The following is a 25,958-nucleotide window of genomic DNA, read 5'->3' as shown; positions in this document are numbered from 1 at the left end:
TGTCAAACTTCCATTTTTGCATGCACTTAATCCTATCTAGACTGAGCCTGGGTATAAAATGAGATACAAGGGCTTATGAATATCTGGTCACCTAATGGTGACTTACACCTCTGTGTAACACCTCTGTGTTTATATGAGCTCTCTGCTGATCCATTTTAGAACCATCCACTGAAAATTGGCTATAAAGTAGAGTTTCTAGGGGAATGAGTCTCTGATCACTTTCATCAGAATCACCTACAGAGTTTGGATTTATGAAATACATATCCCATGCCACGTCTACTGGATCAGAACCAGAGGGAGGGCTTGGGAAAGTGAGTTTTAACAACAACAAAATTAACAAAATTAATTTTAATGCACATTTCAGTTTTTTAAATAGGGAAACACAATAGAAGATAAGTCTCCAAATCATGAAATCCTGAAGTAAAGCCCAAAAACTCAATTTTCCTGTTGACTAAGATTATGACTGAGAATAACAGAAGAATTCGAAAGAAAAAAAAATCCCTGGTAGCATTTAGAGAGATGCAGGGGATCACAATCATGATAGGAAGGGAGTTTTTTTTTTTTTTCTTTTTTGAACTAAGATGCAGCAGTGCTCAGGAGGAACTGGGGCTCCTTAAAATATGGTCATCAACCGTGAAAATTCATTAGGGAAAATCAGTGAGCAAAAGGGCTAACGTTTGGAGTTTTGACAGGGATCACACAAGCCCTGAGGCAGGTACAACATAGATTCTCAACAAATTTTTGTGGGATGAGTGGATGGATGGAAAGTCTGGGTCTCCTTTATAGTGTCTGTGGATTGAGAACTACAATAGTAGAGATTCTAAGAAAATAGAACTCTATCTATTTTGATCACAAAGATATTCTGGAAATCTAACTGTGATTTACTGTTAAAACCCTTGCAAGTGTAACGTGCCAGATTGTCTTATAGAGCATTTTTCTGGAGACCTATAGAAGACACATCAAGTAATATGGGTACTTTGTGCCAGCACCGATCTGAAGCAAGATTTCCAAGCATAAATAGACATCTGTGATCAATTTTTGCTTTACTTGACAGTAACTATTGACAGAATTGATCAGATAGGCATCATTTCACCTATAGCTTCATCTAGAACTTGTTATGCAAGTCAAGAGTATTATTTCAGTTTGGGGATTCAAAACAGGTAACAGATAATTTCCCTTGACAGAGTGTTAAAGTTGAAAAGTTCTTGTCCTAAATATTTGGAGAAAAAGATGCTAATCCTTTTTTTCCCCCAAAGATTTTATTTATTTATTTATTTATTTATTTATTTATTTATTTATTTATTTTAGAGACAGAGAGTGAGAGAGAGACCATGAATGAGAGGAGGAACAGAAGGTCAAGGAGAGAGAATCTCAAGTGGACTCTACACTGAGCATGGAGCCGATCTCACAACCCTGAGATCATGACCTGAGCTGAAACCAAGAATTAGACACTTAACCCACTGAGCCACTCAGGCACCCCAACAAGATGCTAATTTACCACTAATTCATTGTGCAAATTTGGACAGGCTATTGTATACCAATTAGTAAAACAAGAAAATTAGACTATTATACTAAAGGGCTAGGCCAGTTGTAATCAGTAACATGCTGGTAGTTAACAACTAGATCCCTGAGGGAGGGAAAGAAGCCCTTATTATTAGCACTTTCTAATTTACAGGAAGTAAAGACTCCCTTTGTAGCAAATTTCAAGCTATCAATATGATATCACTGAATGCAGAGTTGGGAAGAGATGCATACAATTCTTGCAAGCTGATAGAAGATAAAATTCTATGTAACACAGTAATATTTTGTGTAATTACTTGTCAAAAGCAATCACTTGCTTTCTCTTTTTTGCTCTTCTTAATTAATCTTTAGATTTCCAGAAGTAAAATTTCTGAGTCAAAGGATGTATGTCAACATTTCTAAGGCTCTTGATAAATATTGTCAATTTATGTCCCCAAAAAATCTGTACCAATTTGTATACTCACAAACTGAGGAATGAGTATTTCACCATATTATTTGCAACATGGAGTGTTATTATTTTTAAAACAGTTTTTTTAATTTGGTAACCTTTTTTTCTGAATTTATAGTTCTTAACTGGATAAGTTTTTAAGTATTCTAGTTAACAATTTGTATTTCTTTCTTTGAAAAATGTTCATAAACTTTGTCATTTGTCCATTGTAATTCCTAATGGATTTTTCTAATTAATTTTTATAAGTATTTTATAAGTTAAGTCTATAACCCTTTGTTAATATGTAGCAAATATATGATTATAAAGTTGTTTAATGTTCAAAAGTACTACATCTTTTATGATTAAATCTGTGGCTCTTTTTCCCATTCCTTTACCAACTTTTCTTGTTTTCATTTTATGTTTAATTATTTAAGCCATCTGAACTTACTTTGACCTATAATAAGAGCGAAGGATTTACAATGTATTCCCCCCCCCCAAATTTAGTCAATTTCTCCTTATCTCTTTCAAAATCTCTCTCCTCTCAACCTGAGGCACAATGTCATCTTCATCAAATATTAAATTTTATATATGTAAAATTCTGGTTTTGCCCATTTAGCATTTTTATTTTTTTATTTGTTTTTTTTTTTAAGATTTTATTTATTTATAAGAGACACACAGAGAGAGTGGCAGAGACACAGGCAGAGGGAGAAGCAGGCTCCACGCCGGGAGCCAGATGCAGTACTCCATCCCAGGACTCCATGATCACGCCCCAGGCCGAAGGCAGGTGCTAAACCGCTGAGCCACCCAGGGATCCCTCTTCCAGATAAATTTGTAATGGTTTAGCCTGTTAAGAAAAGCCTAATGAGGGAATCCTGGGTAGCTCGGTGGTTGTGCATCTGCCTTCAGCTCAGGGCCCACATCAGGCTCCCTGTGAGGAGCCTGTTTCTCCCTCTGCCTGTGTCTCTGCCTCTCTCTGTGTCTCTCATGAATAAACAAAATTAAAATCTTAAAAAATAAATAAATTTATTTTTAAAAAAGCAAATGAACTTTTTATATCTATTATATTAAACGTATATAGTGTTTGTATCTTTGCAATGTAAAACAATTTAAGTCTTATATTTTCTGGTAAATCCTGTAATTTTCTTTATGTATCTTGTTCAAATTATTAGTAGATATGTAATGCTTTTCATGCCACTGTAAACAGAATCTATTTTCATGTAGATATGTTTCAATCTACATATTTCATATATATTTCATTGCTGATAAGTAAAACAGTCATTGATTTTATACACTTTTTACTTAAACTTATTCACAATATATTTTTTAAAAATTAATCTTGAAGAGTTATATTTATACCATTATGTTCTCAGTTTTGCATCTTACTGCATTGAGTAGGAATTTCAAAACAATAATAATTGTGAACATTCTTGTTTGCTTGCTTGCTCTTTTTTTCTCTTTCTTTCTTTTCTTCTTTTTACTTGGAGAAAGTTGTCTATTATGTGCAATACGGAAATTCATCTATGTTTGCACCCTCAAGTATTTTATTGGCTCTCTAAGATGCATTTTCTTTGAGCTTAGAAGCATACTTCTATTTCTAATATTTTAAAAGTATTTTTGTTGTATTTTTAAGTACTTACTTTTAATTCATTAATTAAATTAAGTATTAAATTTTAACAGATAGATTTTTGGCATCTATTGATATGTTTTGGATACCAGTAAGTAAAGAAAAAGGATTAAGTATTTATCTGTCTCTCCTACATGAACTATACCACTAAATAATCAAATAAAAGATCAGAGGACATTTCTCTGTATAGAAATAGTCTAGCTAATAAATAATAAATAAATAATAAATTAGAATTTCATAATTCTGCAAGCTCTAATGGAACAAGACACTGACCAACAAGTACTAATTTACACGATATGCAAAAGACCAAGGAATGTATTAAACTGTACCAAAGGGTAGCAATCAGCCTAATACATGCTCTGGAAAACTCTATAGGCAAACGACCTGATTATTTTAAACAAATAAATTGTAAGAACAAAAGAGGGGTGACTAGGTGGCTCAGGTGTTGTGCATCTGAATCTTGGTTTTGGCTCAGGTTTTGATCTCAGGATCCTAAGATGGAGCCCCATGTCAGGCTCCCTGCCCAGTGTGAAGTCTGTTTGAGAATCTTTCCCTCTCTCTCTCCATTCCCCTCCATTCCTCTCTCTGCTTACTTGCTGTCTGTCTCTCAAATAAATAAATAAAATCTTTAAAAAAATTAGAATAAGATATGGAAGGAGGAAGGAGGCTATGAGCCAAGGAGCCCAGGCAGCCCATAGAGAAAACAAGGAAACAGATTATCCCCTTCAGCAAAAATACAAGCCTATTAACATTGTCATCTGAGCCCATTGAGACCCATTTCTGACTTCTGTCCTCAGAACTACAGGATAATAAATTTGTTTGCTTTAAACCACTACATTTGTAATTCTTTTTTTATAGCAGCAAAAGACATTAATATAGTCTCTAATCACTCTCCACTTTAAGATCATAATTATCTCAGAGAAGGATTTTCTTTGATCACAAAAAAAAATTTGGTCCCATTATTTTTGGCCTGATTATTTACACAGATGCAGCAAGAGTCTTAATAAACCTCTTTGAGCTTGTTTTACCAACCTAGTGCCGTATAATATCAAGCAACCACTGAGAGTTTCCATAAGAAATCTGTGATTTGACATTTATAAACATCTCATTTGTTCTTCTAAGACTAAAGGACCGAATTCAAGAAAGTATCTACTCCAAATTCATGCGCAATACCTTATAAATTTAAGTGAATTCCTCTATTCTAAGTATCCTGAAACTTTTCAGGTCCACTCCCTGCGAGGAAGTGACTATCTTACCACCTATAGGGCTGGAACCCTGTTGAGTCAATATTCCTGAGAAGACTTCATAGTCATTGGCTCTTATACATATAGAATTAACTTTAATTCTTTAAAGGTGACTTGTCATATTTGATTAAATGTGTATTATTTTCAAAAATGACATTTCAAGCAGTGCCTCGGTGGCTCAGTTGTTTAAGCAGCTGCCTTTAGCTCAGGTCATGATCTCAGGCTCCTGTGATCTAGCCCCACATTGGGGGTGGGGGGATGTCCCTATTCAGTGGGGAGTCTGCTTTTCCCTCTCCCTCTGCTCCTCCCCTCAACTTGTGCTCTCTCTCAATAAATAAATAAAACAAAACAAAAAATAAATAAATAAACAAACAAATAAATAAATAAATAAAACATATTTTTTAAATGAGATTTTAAGCAAGGCATTAGTTGTGTAATTATTTGTCCAATTATAATTGTGTAAAACAGGGGACAGATTTTTATTGAACCTGTACACATAACTATATCACTATCAAAAATAAAGACTAAGAGCTTTGGAATTCCAGGAAGTCAGTGAAAATATTATTTAAAATTTTTCATTTTAATTTACAAAAGCAGTATTTTACTAAATTATTGTGAGCCACAAATAGCTTTTAAAAAGATAGGACTTCCTCATCTCTCCAGAAAATAGATAAATAAAACAACAATATTAGAAAAATTTACTACAATAATAATCCCATCATTTCATTTAGAGCTATTTAATTAATTTTTGATCTGCTTGATCTTACATTACTAGTTTCATTAAGCCAACTACTTTCAACAAAAAGCAGTCATGAAAATCCAGCCCCATCCACTGGTATAGTCTGAGAGCAAACTTTTTCTGTAAAATCTCAGATAGTAAATGTTTTAAGGTTTTCAAGCCAGGTGTTCTCTATTATAACTATTCAATTCCATCATGGTAGCAAAAAATCAGCGAGAGACAAAACATAAATAACTGTGTATGACTGTATTTCAATAAAATTTTATTTATAGAAACAGAAAATGGATACTTTTGGCCAGCAGGCCATAGTTTACTGAACCTTGCTCTATGCAATATAAGATCAGCTCTGATAGCAACAGTTTGAAGTACAGTCTTTTTCCTTTAGGCTCTGAAACTCTCCTTTATTGAAGACACAAAACTCTTCCCTATCATTTACAGCTGAGCCTCCATGCAAGATCTGTAGATGACAGAGAATTAATAACTTGGGTTAATTTATTACTCACAATTTTTCAAATGTGAAAATGTGATGAGGTTTCTAATATGAATAATGCAATTGACAGCACTATGACTATTTCTGTGACATGAAAAACAAACATGATAAAGCCATTTCAAAAAATGAGTCCCTAAGAATAACAATTGAGTTTTCAAATATGTCATTAAATGTTATACCTAGTTTATACAAATATAACAGTGATATAGCATACAATATATCCAAGAGATAATATATGTATAATATACAGAGAATATAGCAAGAATGTCAAGTAAGGAGATTCAGTAAGTCTGGAGTGGGGCCTAAATATGTGTAAAATGTCTTTGCTAAGTGTGATGTTCATCTTCAATTGAGGATCACTGGCCTAGATGATGCTAGCTTTTATTGAGTGTGGGATGTGATTTTGCTCTACTTATAAGCTACTGAGATATCCTGCTACTGTCTTGTGGATGCTGGCAGCAGACATAAGATTCCTTGGTCAAAAGCAAAGGACTTTACTACTCATATCACAGCAAGCACATAAACACAAAATTGCCTTAGTTTCCCTAGTCCACAGATCCCACTGGGATGACAGAGTGAGCCCAGATGGATTCTGTGCACATAGAGAGCTTACGTTACAGTCTGAGGAACACTGAGTTTCGGAAAATCCATTGCATCTATAGAAAGCAGTAAGCAAGTCCTAATTTTTGTCTCAGAAAGAAACATTACTTCATCCCTCAAAGCTAATCATGAGAACATGGCCCTGAGAATTGGTGGAAGTGAAAGAGCACTCAGGGCCATGAAATCTTTGCATTCCCAGAAAGGCACACACGGCATGAGAAACCCTTGGACAACAGTCTTTTTCAACATATTCAAATGAAAAGAAGTAAGACTGTGGTAAAGTAAACATTTTAAGTAAAAAACTGCAATGTGACAAATAATGCTGTAGTAGTGTTGTTGCTTCACATTATACATAAAGCTGCCTAGGACTCTGATAATTATAGAAAATCTGATAGACTAGAATAAACGTTGCTTTGTTTTATGTGTTCTAGATACCTTTTTAAATGAAAAAAAATGTTTTTTGAGTTTAAAAAAATCTGATAGACTATTTCATAAGAAATTTGATCAGTGCTTCACAAGAAGTTAAAATATATTTTGGAAAGCAAAACACTGACAAATTCCTAGAGACTTCAAAGAAAGCATTATAATTTCTGAAATATTTATATTAACATTTTACCTTTGTAAACTTAACCTCAGGAAGACTGAATGTCTCTTCTAATTTGACAGCTTTTCCCACACAACTCTTATAACAGGGTAGCAAAAAGAACTAATTAGTTCTAGCATCTTTTATCAGCAAAAGAACAAATCTCTGGGAAATCCCAAAGATAGTTTGGGAGTAAAAGATATGCTGAAATTTTTATTGTATTTTTTTCTACATTTAAGACCTGAATTTGTGAGGCAAAAATCAAAATAGTTAAGAGGAAATCTGGGGCACTCGCTTAGTTACCTATTTAAGTACTGTGACAACAAAACATTTAAAAATAAACATGGAAAGTCAGATGCATCTAGAAACCTTAGCTCTTTCACAAGTGAGGAACCTTTGTTCCTCCTCTTTTTCATTTTACATAATAGAGAAATAAGTCAATGAAAAGAACAGAAAACTATTTTGATAAAATACAGAATCTCGGCTGATTTATATGGACTACACAGAGGTAAAGAATACCTTTCATATCGTAGGTGAAGACAATCACTAACCCAAGGAAGCAAACTCACTGAGTAAGCTTTGCTAAAACTGTAACATAGTTCATAGCTATTCAGATGCAAGTATTATATATCATAAGCCAAGACCAAAAAAAAATCACTTTACAAATTTCAGTCTTATGTTTTTTCATATTGTGAAGTAAACTAATGTTTTACCTTGGACAGATCTCAGGAAGTTTGTGAGGTAATAACTTATTTCATAGTAGATACTATTTATGTTTTTATATTATGCATTCATCTTTGTGATCTTAAAATAGATAAATAAATATTTTTAAAATTTCTGTTTTGGGATGTCTGTGTTGCTCAGTGGTTAAGCATCTGCCTTCGGCTCAGGGTGTGATCCTGGAGTCGTGGGATTGAGTCCCACACTGGGCTCCCTGCATGAAGCCTACTTCTCCCTCTGCCTGTGTCTCTGCCTCTCTCTGTGTTTCTCATGAATAAATAAATAAAATCTTTAAAAATATATTTTTAAAATTTCTGTTTTAATTGCTAACATGGTAAATATTGATATTTATAACTCACATAAGCTAAAGCTCCTGGGATCTTCAGTGAGTCTCAGTGAAATGGGTTCAGGAAACAGAAAAAAGAAAAAAAGCCTGAAAACTGTTACTTTAAAACAAAAACAGTCTTTCTATAAAGTATGCATAGTTACATTTCTCTGTTATCATTGATCCCAGTGTAGTTTCAATCACTCATATTAATTAAACTGTTTAACAAATAATCACAGAGAAAATTGGGATGGAGGTTGGCTCATTAATAACTCTGTCATATGTAAGCATTTTAGCAGATGAGTAAAGCACATGGGCATACAACTTTCTAACATCACACAATTATCTTAGATACTTTATTAAAATGGCAAAAATGAACACAACCATTAACAGGCACCAAAAATACAGCTTATATTATATTATTTTTTTTTTCCAGTGGAAAATTTTTATTTCATAAGTTTACAAATTTAAGTCATTTAACACGGGTACAACAGAAACGTGTGAACGTGAACCCTACACCACCCCCAAAAAGCATATGAAAACACACAAGGATAGGGAAATTCAAAACTAAGTTGCCTAAACGTACAATTTTCAAACTAAGCCTATCATTAAGGTCCGCGGCTTCAGTAGGAAAGCATGGTCCGTGAGTAGTGATCATGCAAGTCCACCTGGAGGGCACTCTGATCCCTGTTCAGCTTCAGCGCCTCGGAAAGGAGGCTGCGCAGCCGCTCGACACTATCAACCAAGCGGTTCACCTTTGGAAAAGTAATGAGTCTTTCCAGGGGCACGTAGAATTTCTTTCATATACAAATGAGAATAACATATACAAATGAGAATAAAGTATATAACTTAAAATATGCTTAGTAACCAATAACTATGTTACTTAGACATTTTCTAGGCCTTCAAAGATTATGCACTCAATTTGGTATCAATCCAAAATTTGAGTTAGCTACAGATATTAAAAAATTTCTTCAAGTGTCATTTTATAAAACATAATTACTGTCAAAATAAATTGTCAGAAAAATTAAGTGAATGCAAATTTACTTTTTTCATAATCTTAAACCTTATGTAATAGTAATATGGGTTTTGTGATCAGTAAAAGGAAAAGAATAGAAAATACAAACCTAAATAGAATAAAATACATGCTTATATTTTACTTTACTTAACACTGATAAATCAAAGAAGGCATACCTCTATTTATTAAGCCAAAATTATTGATCTAGTCTCATTTAGAAGATTCACCTTTATTATGTAAACTTGAATTCTTAAAGTATTTTTAAGTTAGTTTCTATAGAATTTTTAAAGTCAGATATGTGTAAAGTACTAGAAGTTTAAAATGTATTATTTTCCTAAGAATTTTAGCAATGCTCAATTTTTAGTATGCTAATAATTTAATCAGAATAAAGCTCCTTTAAGAGACTTTTTAAAAATTTAAATTTATTTATTTATTTTTAAAGATTTTATTTATTTATTCATGAGAGACACAGAGAGAGGCATAGACACAGGCAAAGGGAGAAGCAGGCTCCATGCAGGGAGCCTGATGTGGGACTCGATCCCACAACTCCAGGATCACACCCTGAGCCGAAGGCAGATGCTTAACTGCTGAGCCACCCAGGCATCACAAGAAATTATAAGATTTCTGAGAAACAGAAATCAAATCTCAAGTGAGTGATAAAGTCTCCTTTCTGTAAGTGAAATCCATTGTCTGTTCCTCTGAAAATGTATCATTTCCATTCAGTTGTAAGAAGATCCAATTAAAGTTATATTACCTAAAGAAATCTAAAAACTAGTAGCTCATATAAATAATCTAAAACAAAAATATTAATTTGAATGAAACTTGTTTATTTACTATATTATGGTGGAAATGCTAGCTGCTTGAATCAACATCCATATGTCAGTGTTAACAATATAAAGTCTTATTTCTTGGGCATAGAAAATTCTGATGCTTTGGGCAGCTTTCATGGCTATCTCTTCAAGTGTTGACTCACAGATCTGAGTTCCCTCCATTATCTGTTTTTTACCATTTGGGAGTTTTTCACTTTCAGACACACAGAGCAAGCAAATGAAGGATCTCATAGGAGGTTTTAGGCACTAAGTCTAAAGTTGACTTTCAACACTTACATTCACATTATTTTTATTTAAACTAGGCACATGGCCCTAACTCAACTGCAAAGAATGCTAAACGATGTGTTCATCAAGTGTGTATAGAAAAAGAAACAGATTTCTGAGTCGCTAGCCAGTCACTTCCATAATCATGATCACTGATTTAATTAACTTTCAGTCAAAAACAGTTCCTTGTAAACCATGAAAATTGATTTCTTTTGTGAATCCTTTTAATTTCTTATTGCTAATAATTTCTAGTCAATGGAAAATTGCCCAAGTCCTTGACTCCTTGTCACTCTGAAGACCCAATTTGGAAGACTATTAACAGAACAAAAGCTATAACACATTCAGAAGAGGACAATCACATGGAAATAAATGAGCAATGGAGCCAACAGGGGTATCAATGTGTTTTTCAATGCTTCATGCATCATCAGCTGTTTATTTCAATACTTTGTATGTCATCAGCACTTTGTCTGACAGCTCCATTTGTTCACTTTTCATACTCCTTTTGAGTAAACAGCACATATAATAGTTCCATTTTAGAACAGCACATTAATCTTCCCTTGTTAAGGGATGACTTGTCCTCACACTTATCATCACACCTCTCTTGTGATATGACATCATCTCCTCATTTACTGAGATAAATGCCAAACAACAAAAATCACACAGGCATTTGAATTTCTACATTTGTCTATTTGATTTGCAGCACAACTTAAAAATATACGCAAGGGAGGAAACTAGTCATTGATGAAGCTTTTTTTATTGGCATTTTTGTATTTTCCATACAGTCTGTACTCAGTATTGAGACTCTAACAGATCTAAGCCAATTGGGTAGATTGCCCAGTAGGTTAAATCAAGCAATGCCAGAAAAGCAAAACACACATACCCATATACAGCAACAGTCTTCTTTGCCCTTCAATATCCATGGGGAGCCTGTCTTCTGGAGCACTGAGTAATCACACCACAAGTCAATTGCTGTATTTAAAGCAGTTCTGGAAGTTCTCCTTATAGAAAACAAGCCATGAAAGTTGATTCATTTGTAAATAACTCAAATAAAAATATGAATTAAATCCTACCTAGGAGGTAATGTAGACAGATTAAAAAATAGTGTTTGTGTGCTGAGAAAGCGCATTCAGTAATCATGTTTCAACCCAACATAGTACCCAACAGGTACTATCATTAAATTCCTACTCAAATTATTTTTTAATTTACTATAATGCTCTGAAAAAGTTACCTCAACACTAGCTCTCATCCTTTCTGTTTGTGATCTCAGCTTGGAATTTGACTATTGGAAAATACAGGGGATAGTTGCTGAGTTTGGGATTATAACACCTCATTGTGAAAGATATATTGAAACTGAAAAACACAGTTAACTAAATGAAATGAGCTGGTTTCCATATAAGAAGTTGATATAATAAAAACTTATACTTTGGAATAAAAATCATATAGTGTATTACTGTTTACTTTTCATCCATAATAAATATGGGGTGTAAAGACTTAGAAAAGTAGAAAAAAAAAACACAAAATAGCCACAAATAAAGGAATGAATAAATTGTGGTATGTTCAAACAATAAAATACTATAAAACAGAGAAAAGGAATACAATACAGCTACACTTATCAATGTGGAGGATTTTCATGAACATAAATGTTAAAGGAAAAAAGGCAAGTTAACAAAGAACACATTGATGAGGTTAGTTATGAGGTTAGTTATATAAGCTCTTAAAACGTACAGGAGAGGATGATTAAATGTTGCTTAAGGATATATGTAGTTAATGTGTTGCAGGTGCATGGGAAGGTAAACACGAGTGGCTCCCTGAGGAAGCAAAGAAGAAAGTGGGCCATAATCAGAGAGGAAAACACAGAGGATTTCAAATACACAGATAAAAATCTAGTGTGATAAGAAATACTTATATTTGATCTTTGTCCACAGTTCCTGATATAGATTTTCTAAAACCTTTGTAATTTCCTTAGTGATAGGGATATTAGGAGTATCTTTTGTAAATCATAAAAATCTTTCAAGCAAACCAGAGTTTATGCTAATAAGGTGACTCTTGGTATGCCTTTTTAAAAAAATATATTTTATTTATTTTTTCAGGAGAAAGAGAGAGAGAGGGAGGCAGAGACATAGGCAGAGGGAGAAGTAGGCTCCCTGTGGGGAACCTGATGTGGGACTTGATCCAGGATCCCAGGATCATAACCTGAGCCAAAGGCACCCAGGTGCTCCTCTTGGAGCCCTTACACAGCTTTAGGATATGGACTGGTTGCCAGAGATTCCAACCATGTGATTAGAGAGTTGAAGCTTTCAGCCCCACCCTTGGACCTGGAGATTTGGTTCATCGCCTTTGAAGACTGATTTAATCAATCAAACCTACATAACAGAACCTCTAAAAACCTGTAAACAATGGGGTTCAAGAGCATCCAGGTTGGTTGAACACATAAAAGTGCTAGGAGGGTGACATACATGGAGAGGGCATGGAGGTTTTGTGCCTTTTCTCCTATACTTTGCCATCTCTCCCATTTGGCTGTTACTGAGTTCTATCTTATAGTAAATTAATAATAGTATTTTCCTCTGCATTTTGTGAGCCCTTCTAGCAAATTATCAAACTGTGAAGGGGTTGAATTTTTAACTGGATGCTCAGAAGTACAGATGGAAATCTGAGACTTGCCACTGGCATTTGAAATGGAATAGTCTTGGGGGACTTAATCTTTAACCTGTGTACCTCTTGGCCATCAAAAAAAATGACATCTTACCATTTGCCACAACATGGATGGAACTAGAAGGTATTATGCTAAGTGAAATAAGTCAGTCATAGGAAGACACTTATGATTCACTCATACGGAAATCAAAACAGAGGATCATAGGGGAAGGAAAGGAAAAATAAGACAAAATCAGAGATGGAGACAAACTATAAGAAACAAATTGAGGGTTGCTGGACTGGAGGTGGGTGGCACAAGGGGTAACCGGGGATGGGCATCAAGGAAGGCACATGATGTAATGCGTACTGGGTGTTAAATGCAACTGATGAATCACTAAACTCTATTTCTGAAACTAATAACATACTATATGTTAATTAACTGAATTTAAACAAAATAAAAAAATTTTGCATTCTGGAAAAAAAAAATCTTTAACCTGTGAGGTAAGTGCCAAATCTGAGTAGTCAATGACAGAATTGGGTTGAATTGTAGAATATTCAGGTAACATACAGAAAATTGGAGAATTGATCGTCAAATAGAAGAAAAAATCCACACATTTGATGTCAGAGGTTTAGTGAGTAGAAACAGTATCACATCTAGCTAAGGAGAAAAGGCATTCACAGTAGATGACAATACAAAATTACAAATGTATATATTCCAAATGAATCTTACTAATAATATTTCTGGGGTCTCTGGGAAATTTTTCATGAAGAAGATAAATTATCTTATTATCAAGAGGAAGATGAAGTAGTGAGAGGACTAAGAATGTGATCTATGTCCATTCAATCATAATGTTTATCCTCCTGCTCAAATGTCATCTCCATGAGGGTAGGATCATCTGTTGTATTCAGTACTGAATCCTCAGTCACTGGCATAAGTAATCTCTACATAGAATGACTTTGATGGAAGAAAGACTGGCATTCTCTAACTTCCAGGATACTAAACAAAGAGAGCACATAGACATATTGACAGGTTAGTAATGTACTTTACACAACGGTCATCAACTTCATGGAACTTTTTCCTCCAGAAGACACAAACAGTAGATATTTTGGGTTTAACATTTGTAGCTGATTGATCAATAATGGATTAGAAAGATAATTTAATTCTATTTATTAAGAACAGAGTAGAGACACCAGAAAAAAAGCCACATTTATATAGTCAATCAATGACAAAGGAGGCAAGAATATACAATGAGGAAAAGATAGTCTTTTCAGTCAGTGGTGCTGGGAAAACTGGACAGCTAAATGTAAAATAATGAAACTGGATTACTTTCTAACACCATACACAAAAATACACTCAAAGTGGATTAAAGACCTAAATGTGAGATGTGTAACCTTAAAAATCCTAGAAGATAACACAAGCAGTAATTTCTTTGACATTGGCCATGGCAACATTTTTTCTAGATATGTCTTCTAAGGCAAAGGAAACAAAAGCAAAAATAAACTATCGGGACTATACCAAAATAAAAAGCTTTTGCACAACAAAAGAAATGATCAAGAAAACAAAAGGACAACCTACTGAAGGTGCCTGGCTGGCTCAGGTGGTAGAGCATATGCTCTTGATCTCAGGGTTGTGAGATTGAACTACATTGGGCATGGAGCCTATTTACAAAAAAGAAGAAAGAAAAGAAAAGAAAAGAAAAGAAAAGAAAAGAAAAGAAAAGAAAAGAAAAGAAAAGAAAAGAAAAGAAAAGAAAAGAAAAGAAAAGAAAAGAAAAAGAAAAAAAAGAAAAGAGAAAAGAAAAGAAGAAAAGAAAAGAAAAGAAAAGAAAAGAGAAGAAAAGAAAAGAAAGGAAGAAAAAGAAAAGAAATAAAGAAAGAAAGACCTACTAAATGGGAGAAGATATTTTCAAATTATGCATCTGATAAAGGGTTAAGATTCAAAATAAAGAACTCATACAACTTAATAGCAAAACAAACCAAAACAATCCAATTACAAAATGGGTGGAGGACCTGAACAGACATTTTTCCAAAGAAGGCATAGATATGGCCAATAGACACATGAAAAGATGTTCAACATCACTTATTATCCTAGAAATGCAAATCAAAACCACAATGAGATATCACCTCATACCTGTCAGCACAATTAAAATTAAAAACACAAGAAACAACAAGTGTTGGTGAGAATGTGGGAAAAGGAAATCCTTGTGCACTGTTGTGGGAATGCAAACTGGTACAGTCACTGTAGAAAACAGTATGGAGGGTCCTCAAAAAATTAAAAATAGAACTACCATATGACCCAATAACTGCATCCTGTTGCATATTTACCCAAGGAAAACAAAAACACTATCTCAAAAAGATATATGCACCCCTATGTTTATTGCAGCATTATTTATAATAGCCCAAACAAGAAAGTAACCTGAGTGTCCAGTAGATGAATGGATAAAGAAAATGTGGCATACACACACACACAATGAAATATTACACAACCATTAAAAAGGATGAAATCATACCATGTGAGACAACATAGATGGACCTAAAGGGTATTATGCTAAGTGTAATAAGTCGGACTGAGAAAGACATATATCATATGATTCCACTTATAAATGGAATCTTTAAAAAAATAAACAATCCAACACAAAGCAGAATCAGAGCTATAAATACAGAGAACAAATTGATGGTTGCCAAAGAGAGGGAGGTTTGGCAAAATGGGTGAAGGGGAGAGGGAGATACAGGCCTCCAGTTATGGAATGAGTAAGTTATGGAAATAAAAAGCAGAGTATAAGAAATAGAGTCAATAATATCATAACAGTGATGTATTGGAACAGATGGGAGCAATATTTGTAGTGAACATACTATAATATGTAAACTTGTCATATCACTCATTTGTACACCTGAACCTAATGTAATATTGTGGGTCAACTATACTCAAATTTAAAAAAAGGGAGGGTGGATCTTTTAAGAGTATATCTGAAAAGGCAATTATTTTGATACCTTGAAGTAACATTTGATGCTCCTATAAAAAATTAAAATTAAATGACAATATATATCATATCTTCTTTATCCATTCATCTGTCAATGGACACAAAAGCTGCTTTCATAATTTGTCTATTGTAAATAATGTTGCAATAAACAGGAGTGCATGCATCCCTTTGGATTAATGATTTTGTATTTTGGAAGGTAAATACCCAGTAGCATGATTAATGGATCATAAAGCAATTCTATTTTTAACTTCTTATTTAAAGATTTTATTTATTTGAGAGAGAGAATGAGAGAAGGGGAGGAACAGAGGGAGAAGGACAAACAGACTCTATGCTGAGCATGGAGCCAGATGCAGGGTTTAATCCCATGACCCTGAGACCATGAGCTGAGCTGAAACAAGTCCAGACTTAATGGCCTGAGCCATCTAGGTGCCTCTATTTTTAACTATCTGTGGAGTCTTCATACTGAGTAATGTACAGAATTGGTGAATCACTATTAATTGTACATTATTTCTGTAAACCTGAAACTAATATAATGCTCTATGTTAACTATACTAGAATTAAAATAAAAAAAAACCTTAAAAAATGGAATGACAATAACAAAATCGGGACCATTTCAACCATTAATGCCAAAAGTACTGAATTGAGAATTAGGAAGCCAAAAATAAGATTTCCTATTTTATACTCATTGTTCTTGAAGTGGGTTGGAAAAAAAGAGCACAAACAGAAAATATTAACATATTTTAAAAAGTCCTATGTGTCTGAAAGAGAAAAAGTAGGCCTCAGAATCATTTGCAGGCTCTGCATTAAAAGATCAAATAAAAAGTGAGAGATCTAAAATGACCTGGCCAAGTTGTGTCCATAGGATGCCCAAGGAACCAGATGGTATGAAGTATTAAGTCAATGAACTACAAATTCAATAAAAAATCAATCTGGTATAAGCTTATTTGTGGGCTTTTTCATCTCCTTTCACTATCATTCTACCAACACACAGATCTGAAATTCCATGCACTTGAGAAAGAAAAGATTTAAGATGTATAAAACAGGACCGACTACCATGTACTATGTTCTCAATAAGTACTGACTACTTTGCTAAAATAGTATTATTAATAAATATTTTTGTTACTGGATTTGGAAAAATTTTTTAAAAATATTTTATTTAAATTCAATTTGCCAACATATCTGTAAGAACTTCCTTAATCTCTTTGGAGAAAAGTTAAATATCTTCAAACATTAAATCCACTTCTCAGGAGAGCAAAACATAAAAGTGCTACAGCACACAAACCTTATAACCTGAAGACTGAAAAGGAATGAGGGGAAGCCTCCGTAAAAGAAGACCATACAACCAGTCTTGAAGTCTTGAATCTGTTGGGGCAGCCATGGTGTATTGCTGATTTCTGAATTAAGTGTTGAAACTTCTGACTTTATAGTTTTAGAAAATAAATGCAATTATACTTATTAACACCCAGTGCTCATTCCATCAAGTGCCCTCCTTAGTGCCCATCACCCAGTTACCACATCCCCCCACCCTCCTTTCCTCTGCAACCTTTTGTTTGTTTCCCAGAATTAGATTGTCTCATGGTTTGTTTTCCTCTCTAATTTTTCCCCACTCAGTTTCCTTCCTTTCCCTTATAGTTCTTTTCACTATTTCTTTTTCTTTTTTTTTTCACTATTTCTTATATTCCATATATGAGTGAAACCATATGATGATTGTCTTTTTCCGACTTATTTCACTCAGCATAATAAAGTACATCACATCAAAGCTCCAGCTCCATCCACATCAAAGCAAAGATATATATATATATTTAATTATTTATTCATGAGAAACACACACAGAGAGAGAGAGAGAGAGAGAGAGAGAGAGAGAGGCAGAGACACAGGCAGAGGGAGAAGCAGGCTCCACTCAGGGAGCCTGATGTGGGACTCGATCCCGGGACTCCAGGATCACGCCCTGGGCTGAAGGCAGGCGCTAAACTGCTGAGCCACCCAGGGATCCCCTATCTTCTTTATCCATTCATCTGCTGAAGGACATTATGGCTCTTTCTGCAGTTTGGCTATTGTGGACATTGCTGCTATGAACGTTGGGGTGCAGGTGTCCCAGCATTTCACTATATCTGTATCTTTGGTGTAAATCCTCAGTAGTGCAGTTGCTGGGCCGTAGGGTAGCTCTATTTTTAACTTCTTGTGGACCCTCCACACTGTTTTCCAGAGTGTCTGTACCAATTTTCATTCCCACCAACAATGCAAGAGGTTCCCCTTTCTCCACATCTTTGCCTTAATTTTAGGCATTCTCACTGATGTGAGGTGGTATCTCATTATAGTTTTGATTTGTATTTCCCTGATGGCAAGCAATGTGGAGCATTTTTTTGTGTGTGCTTGTTGGACATATGTAAGTCTTCTTTGGAGAAATGTCTGTTCATGTCTTCTGCCCATTTCATGACTGGATTGTTTGCTTCTTGGGTGTCGAGTTTGATAAGTTCTTTCTAGCTCTGGATACTAGCCTTTTATCTGATATGTCGTTTGCAAATATCTTCTCCCATTCTGTAGGTTGCCTTTTAGTTTTGTTGATTGTTTCCTTTGCTGTGCAGAGCTTTTTATCTTGATGATGGAAAAAAAATTGATTGCGTTCATGAAGGCTCCTTCAATACCATCTCTTATTTTAATTATGGCTTCACATTACCTTAAATAAAATTCTACCCTCTACCCAGTATCCTTGTGAAGGGATCTAGCATCAGAATACACTAACCCCAAGAAAATCCAAAGCACACATGATGATGGTGATTTCTACCACACTTCTTCTGGTGTGAAGAAGAAATAGGACTGCTGTAATCTGGTCAATGTTCAGTTCCCCAGTGTGTATTCTTTGGCTTCTGTTGGTGACACTCTCTGCTAATTTGCTTCTATTTATACCATCTTCATCAAATATAGGACTAGCAGAGAGTTGGAGCTGGGAAGGGGTGATGGAAGAAACAAATGTATGAAACCTTTCACAATGGCTTCACATTACCAGTACTGGTAAGATGTTTGTTACCAGACCAAAAAAAAAAAAAAATGCAGAAATATTCATGTACCAATCGGAAGATCCGAAGCCTAGTCCAAACTTTACAACTATCTGAGTGACCCTGGGACAAGTTACTTAACTTCTATGACTGCAACAATATGTTCAAATTAGAAAATCTTCCAAATCCCTTTTAGTTCAAAATTCTATGATTCACTGGCCCTGAATTTTCCAGGATACTCAAGAAGCACCTATAAAGAAAGAGCAAGGAGCTCTTTCTCCTCTCTCATCATACTCTCATTTCTAACATGTGCTACTGCTCTCTAATTTTTTTAATGGAAACCTCTGGCAAAGCCAATGATTCATCCATTACTCACCATGAACAAAAAAGTCCATATTTGTTTTCCGACCTCTAGAAATATTTGAATAAACATGTTGTATGTTGAGAAGAATGCTGAACCTGGAAGATCTGGGTCCAACCTCTGATTCTACCACTAACCAGCAGTTAAAACAATATCAGTAAAAACAATATCAAATCTACAGGATTGACAGTTATCCTGGAGATTCATGTCTTTGATTTCATTTACTTTACAGAAGACTAAACACATCCTGTGAGACTAAAGATACATACTGCTGGAATTATGATGGAAACTTAGGGGTTTTTTTCCTCAGTACTTTGAAACCAATGGGCAAGGAAAAAAATTAGCAACAAAAATGTTCTTCAAATAAAATCCAACATGCAACTTCAATATATGATCAGAGTGATGCCAGAGTCTAAAGGACTTCCACTGGACTTCTTCCTTCCCACCCCCAGAGCAGTAACAAGTTAGTCCTAGAACTTCCAAGCCCCTCCTCAAAGTGGTCATCACCTGGGAGCACTGCAGGATCTCATGCCCCACACCAGGCTACCTGAATAGAATCTACCATGTGAGGAGATCCCCAGGTGGTATATGTGCATAATATACTTGAGAAGCACTGACCTAGAATACAATTTAAAAACCACTGAGTTACCCCATGCTGTTCCCCCTAATTAACATCTCTGATTTAACTTTCTTTCTTTTTTTTTAAGATTTTATTATTTATTCATGAGAATACACAGAGAGGAGGGAGAGAGAGAGGCAGAGACACAGGCAGAGGGAGCAGCAGGCTCCATGCAGGGAGCCTGATGTGGGATTCCATCCTGGGTCTCCAGGATCACGCCCTGGACTGTAGGCGGCGCTAAACCGCTGAGCCACCAGGGCTGCCCTGATTTAACTTTCTTATTGCCTATATCATAGTATTGTTGAGAACATGAGTGTGAACTCATTTTGCAAACAAAAGGTACTCTTATTTGTTCCAAGTTTCTGGAAGTTTCTCCTACCTTTCTTCTTTTGTTCCAGTTAAAATCTGCTTAAAATTCCCATGGGAAAAAATAATTTTGCTATGTGGAAACATAGCAAAAGTATCCCTATGTCTCAACAGATATTCCATAGGAAAAATGCTTGAAATTAAAATCTGCTTAAAATTCCCATGGGAAAAAATAATTTTGCTATGTGGAAACATAGCAAAAGTATCCCTATGTCTCAACAGATATTCCATAGGAAAAATGCTTGATTTGATAATATAATTTTTATACAATAATCCCATGTGTGCTCTTTCTCCAACTGCTACTAATGTAAGTCACTTTCATTGATTGAAATATTTTATTGTATACTGTTTTCATTGTATACTGGGTAAGCTGTATTTGGTAAGTTAATAAGTACCTTATCCAGCTATCAAACTTAAATCCTTTTAAATCCTCTTAAATCCATGTAGCACATCCTACTTCAAATATTTGAAGTTAGTGAAGTAAAATCCACTTTAGAATTGAATATAGCCAAACAAAATATAGAATAAAAAGTGTTAATAACTAATAAACACTCAAGTAAATATACTGAATGAAAGAAATTTGAAGAAATAGAGTACAAACAGGTTCAACATTTCCCTCTCCTATACCTTTCTACTTTAATCACTTGTTTTTATCTGAAAATTCACTTGAAAGAGGCAACTCTTTAAAGGTTGATTTTTCCAAGTGATAATGTGATACGTAGCAATATATTTATTTTAACAAGTTTCCAAAAAGCTCAAAACATGCAGTTAACCTGAGGTTGTCATGAAGAGATTTGACACATTATGCTTTTCTTGAATGTGTCCTGTCTAGTTATTTAGGAAGAAAACTCATTTCTATAACTGAGCTATGAAATGGTTAGAATATTTCTTGATTAGAATGTGGATAAGTAAAAAAAAAGTAAAAAAAAAAAAAAAAAGAATGTGGATAAGTTTTTCTCTTTTTTTTTTCTCTTCCAATATAAACTCTACAGATAGATGCATCTACTGGGAAGAAAAGGAAGAAAGGAAAACTGATTCACAGGCACCTGGGTGGCTCAGTCAATTAAGCATCAGCCTTTGCCTCAGGTCATGATCTCAGGGCCCTGGGATGGAGCCAGGAGCTCAGCACCTGGCTCTCTGCTCAGTGGGGAGCCTGCTTTTCCCTCTCCTTCTGCCTGCCCCTCCTCCCGCTTGTGCTCTCTTTCACTCTGTCAAATAAATAAATAAAATCTTTACAAAAACAAAAGAAAGAAAAACTGATTCTATATCCATATTGAATTTTTCTGGTTAATGCAAAATATGTGACATTTCCAATCACCCATATATTACACTGAATCATGTAATTTTGGATTCTTAGAAATTACTCTTACACATACCACACCCACACCTTATTTTTCTCCAACCTGTTTTCATTTTCTTTATATTATTCTATTTTTATTTATTGCTTTCATATTCTCTTTTTATAGTGCTCTTGAATTTTTTAAAAACAATATTAAAGTAGCATTGAGTTTGTGAATTTAGGATGCTGGAGATGCACAGAGGCAGAGGGTAAATTTATTTAAGTAATATCATATAGAACAAACTTTTTAAAAAACTATATATTTGCTTATATACATACCATACAGAAGAAGCAAGGAGTGAGATATTCATTTTTATATTGTCCTTAAAGAGTATACATTTATAAAGCTGTATAGAACTTGTTTTCTAGGGTTCAGAACCATGAAAATAGTATTCTTAAACTCTTAAATACAATGTATTTGTTCTTCATAGATATTTTATCCAAATATCCAAATTTAACTCAAATTTAAAATAATTATTTAGCCTATTAAGTTGTTATTAAAATTTATTTATTTAAGTAATCTCTACAACCCATGTGGGGCTCAGACTCAAATCCCTGAGATCAAGAGTCCCATGCTCTTCCAACTGAGCTGGCCAGGCACCCCTAGCCTATTAAGACACTAAGTGGCTAATACCATCACACTCAGAGAGAACAAAGAAATATAGGCCTACATAGGCATTCATCATTTAAGTGACTCTTGGTCATCTTTAGCATCATGGCAATTAGGAATTCCAGGTAAGACGGGGCCTTCAAAGTAGATAACACTGATTCTACCACCTGCAGTCTGCACAGTTTGAAGAAGAAAATAACACAGAAGCACCCCCTTGGGTTTAGTTTTAAAAACAATATTGACACTGAGGGGGGACACTTGACGGGATGAGCACTGGGTGTTATCTATATGTTGGCAAATCAAACTTCAATAAATATATATATTAATAAAAAATAAAAATAAATAAAAACAACATTGACTGGAAATAATAAGGAACTATCAGTGTTCCAGAACTTAAGGATGTAGAGTAGCCTGATGCTGTTTGACAATAAACTGTGTGGTCTAATTGGAGGAATGCAAAATTTACTCAGAAAAGAATTTGCTAATAATTTTTTCAAATAATATGACAGGATTTTTTTCTACTTAAAAAATAAAAAAACATAAGCATTCTACTTTATATTCAATGAGAAATACAAAAGTATATAAAAACATATATGTATATAAAGAAGAAAAATGAAATTCACCCATAAATCACCATCAGAGATAACAATTGTTAATATATTTTTTCTTCTTACCATGTATTTGTGTATGGATATATGGAGATATGCATACGTATATACATAGTATGTACAGGTACATGTATATATTCGTGGCTATATATCTATGTATATATTCGTGGCTAATTTAACAAATTAGGATGTCTCTAAATATACAATATTGCAATCTTTTAAATACAAAAGCCTAAGCATTTCTCATATCATAAAACAGTCTCCAAGAATGGTTTTTAATACAGTGTATTCATTGAACAGCAATTAGCTTAACTAGATAATGAAATATTATTTTTCAAACTTTTATTGAAATATAGTTGATAAACAATGTTACATTAGTTTCAGGTGTGCAATATAGTGATTTGACAAGTGTATATGTAGTGCTAGGCTCACCACAAGTGTAGCTACCATCTGTCATCATGCAATGCTATTACAAAACCACTGACTATATTCTCCACGCTGTACTTTTCATCTCTATGACTTATTCATTCCATAACTGTAACCATGTATCTCCCATTCCCCTTTACCCATTTTTCTCCATTACCCCTCCCTCTCCTTTGGCAACCATCAGTTTGGTCTCTATATTTAAGTGTCTGTTTCTGCTTTTTGTTTATTAATTTGTTTTGTGTTTTAGATTCTACATATAAATGAACTCATATGTTATTTGTCTTTCTAAGTCTGAATTATTTCACTTAGCATATTATCCTCTAGGTCCATCCATGTTGTCATGAATGGCGAGAGCTGACCCTTTTTTTATGGCTGAGTAATATTATATTATATAGAATTATATATTGTTATAGCATATGTTATATTATCATACATTGTGTATTGTATATAATAATATTATACAACACATTTCTAATGTTGTGGTATATATACACATCTTCTTTATCCATTCATCTATCAATAGAGACTTAGGTTGCTTCCTTGTCTTGTCTATTGGAAATAAGATTATAATAAACATAGGGGTGCATATGTCTTTTCAAATTAATGTTTGTATTTTCTTTGGCTAAATATCCAGTAGTAAAATTACTGGATTATATGATGCTTCTATTTTTAATTTTTTGAGGAACTTCCATGTTTGAGCAGTGACTATCCCTATTTGCATTCTCACTGACATGCACAAGGGTTTCTTTTCTTCCACATCCTCACCAACACTTGTCATTTCTTGTCTTTTTGATTCTAGCCATTTGGACAGGTAAAGTGATATTTCACACTTTTGATTCATATTTCCCTAATGATGAGTGATGTTGAGCATCTTTTCATGTGTCTGTCGGCCATCTATATATCCTCTTTGGAAAAAATGTCTATGCAGATCCTCTGCCCAATTTTTAATTATGTTATTTGGTTTTTTTGGTGTTGACTTTGGTATAAGTTCTTTATATACTTTGGATGTTAACCTTTTATCAGATATATCATTTGCAAATATCTTCTCCCATTCAGTAGGGATTGCCTTTTCATTTTATTAATGGTTTCCTTTGCTGTGCAAAAGCCTTTTATTTTGGTGAAGTCCCAATAGTTTATTACTGATTTGTTTCCCTAATAAGACATATCTAGAAAAATGTTGCTATGGCTGACGTCAAAGAAATTACTGCCTATGTTCTCTGTAGGAGTTTTATAGTTTTATGTTTCACAGGTCTGTAATCCATTTTGAGTTTATTTTTGTGTTTGATATAAAAAAGTGGTCCAATTTCTTTTTTTTTTCAAGTAGCTGTCCAGTTTTCTTAGCATCATTTATTAAAGAGTCTGTCCTTTCCCCCACTGTATATTCTTGCCCCCTCTGTCATAGATTAATTAAATGTATTTGCATGAGTATGTTTCTAGCTCCCAATTCTTTCCCATTGATCTATGTGTCTATTTTTGTGCCAGTACCATTCTGGTTTGGTTATTATAGCTCTGTAGTATATCTTAAAATTAGGACTATGATACCTCCAGCTTTGTTCTTCTTTCTCAAGATTGCCCTGGCTTCTCAAGAACTTTTGTGGTTCCATATAAATCTAATTATTATTTGTTCCAGTCCTGTGAAAAATGTTATTGGGAAAAAAAAGAAAAATGTTATTGATATTTTGATAAGGATTGCATTGAATCTATAGATTGCTTTGGGTAGTATGGACATTTTAACAATATTAATTTTCCAAACCATGAGCATGGAATATCTTTCCATTTGTTTGTGTCATCTTCAATTTCTTTAATCAATGTCTTATAGTTTTCAGAGTATAGGTCTTTCACTTCCCTGGCTAAGTTTATTCCTTGGTATTTTATTCTTTTTAATTGTTTTCTTAATTTCTCTTTCTGCTACTTTGTTATTAGTGTATAGAAATGCATCTGATTTCTGTGTATTACTGAATTCATTTATTACTTCTAGTAGTTTTTTGGTGGAACCTTTAGGGTTTTCTATATATAGTATGTCATCTGTGAACCGTGACAGTTTAACATCTTCCTTACCAATTTGGATGCCTTTTATTTCTTTTCCTTGTCTGATTGTTGTATCTAAGACATCCAGCACTATGTTGATTAAAAGTGGCACAAGTGGACATACTTGTCTTTCTGATCTTAGAGGAAAAGCTCTCAGTTTTTCACCATTGAGTATGATGTTAGCTGTGAGCTTTGCATATATGGTCTTCATTATGTTCAGTCCCTCTAAATACAGTTTGCTGAAAGTTTTTATAATGAATGGGTATTGAATTTTGTTAAATGATTTTCTGCATCTCTTGAAATGATCATATGACTTTTATCCTTTGTTTTGTTGATGTGGTATACCATGTTGAATGATTTTTGAATATTGAACCATCCTTGCATCCCCAGAATAATTCCCATTCAATCATATATCTTTTAATGTATTGTTGAATGTGGTTTGATAAAATTTTGTTGGTGATTTTTGCATCTATGTTCATCAGAGATACTGGCCTATACTTTCTTTTTTGGTATTATCTGCCTGATTTTGATATCAGGTAATGATGGCCTTATAGAATAATTCTGGAAATTTTTCCTCTTCTTCTATTTTGTGCAAAAGTTTGAGAAGAACA

Source organism: Vulpes lagopus, chromosome 20 (assembly GCF_018345385.1).
Source record: "Vulpes lagopus strain Blue_001 chromosome 20, ASM1834538v1, whole genome shotgun sequence".
NCBI lineage: Eukaryota > Metazoa > Chordata > Mammalia > Carnivora > Canidae > Vulpes > Vulpes lagopus.
This window is presented reverse-complemented; position numbering follows the sequence as displayed.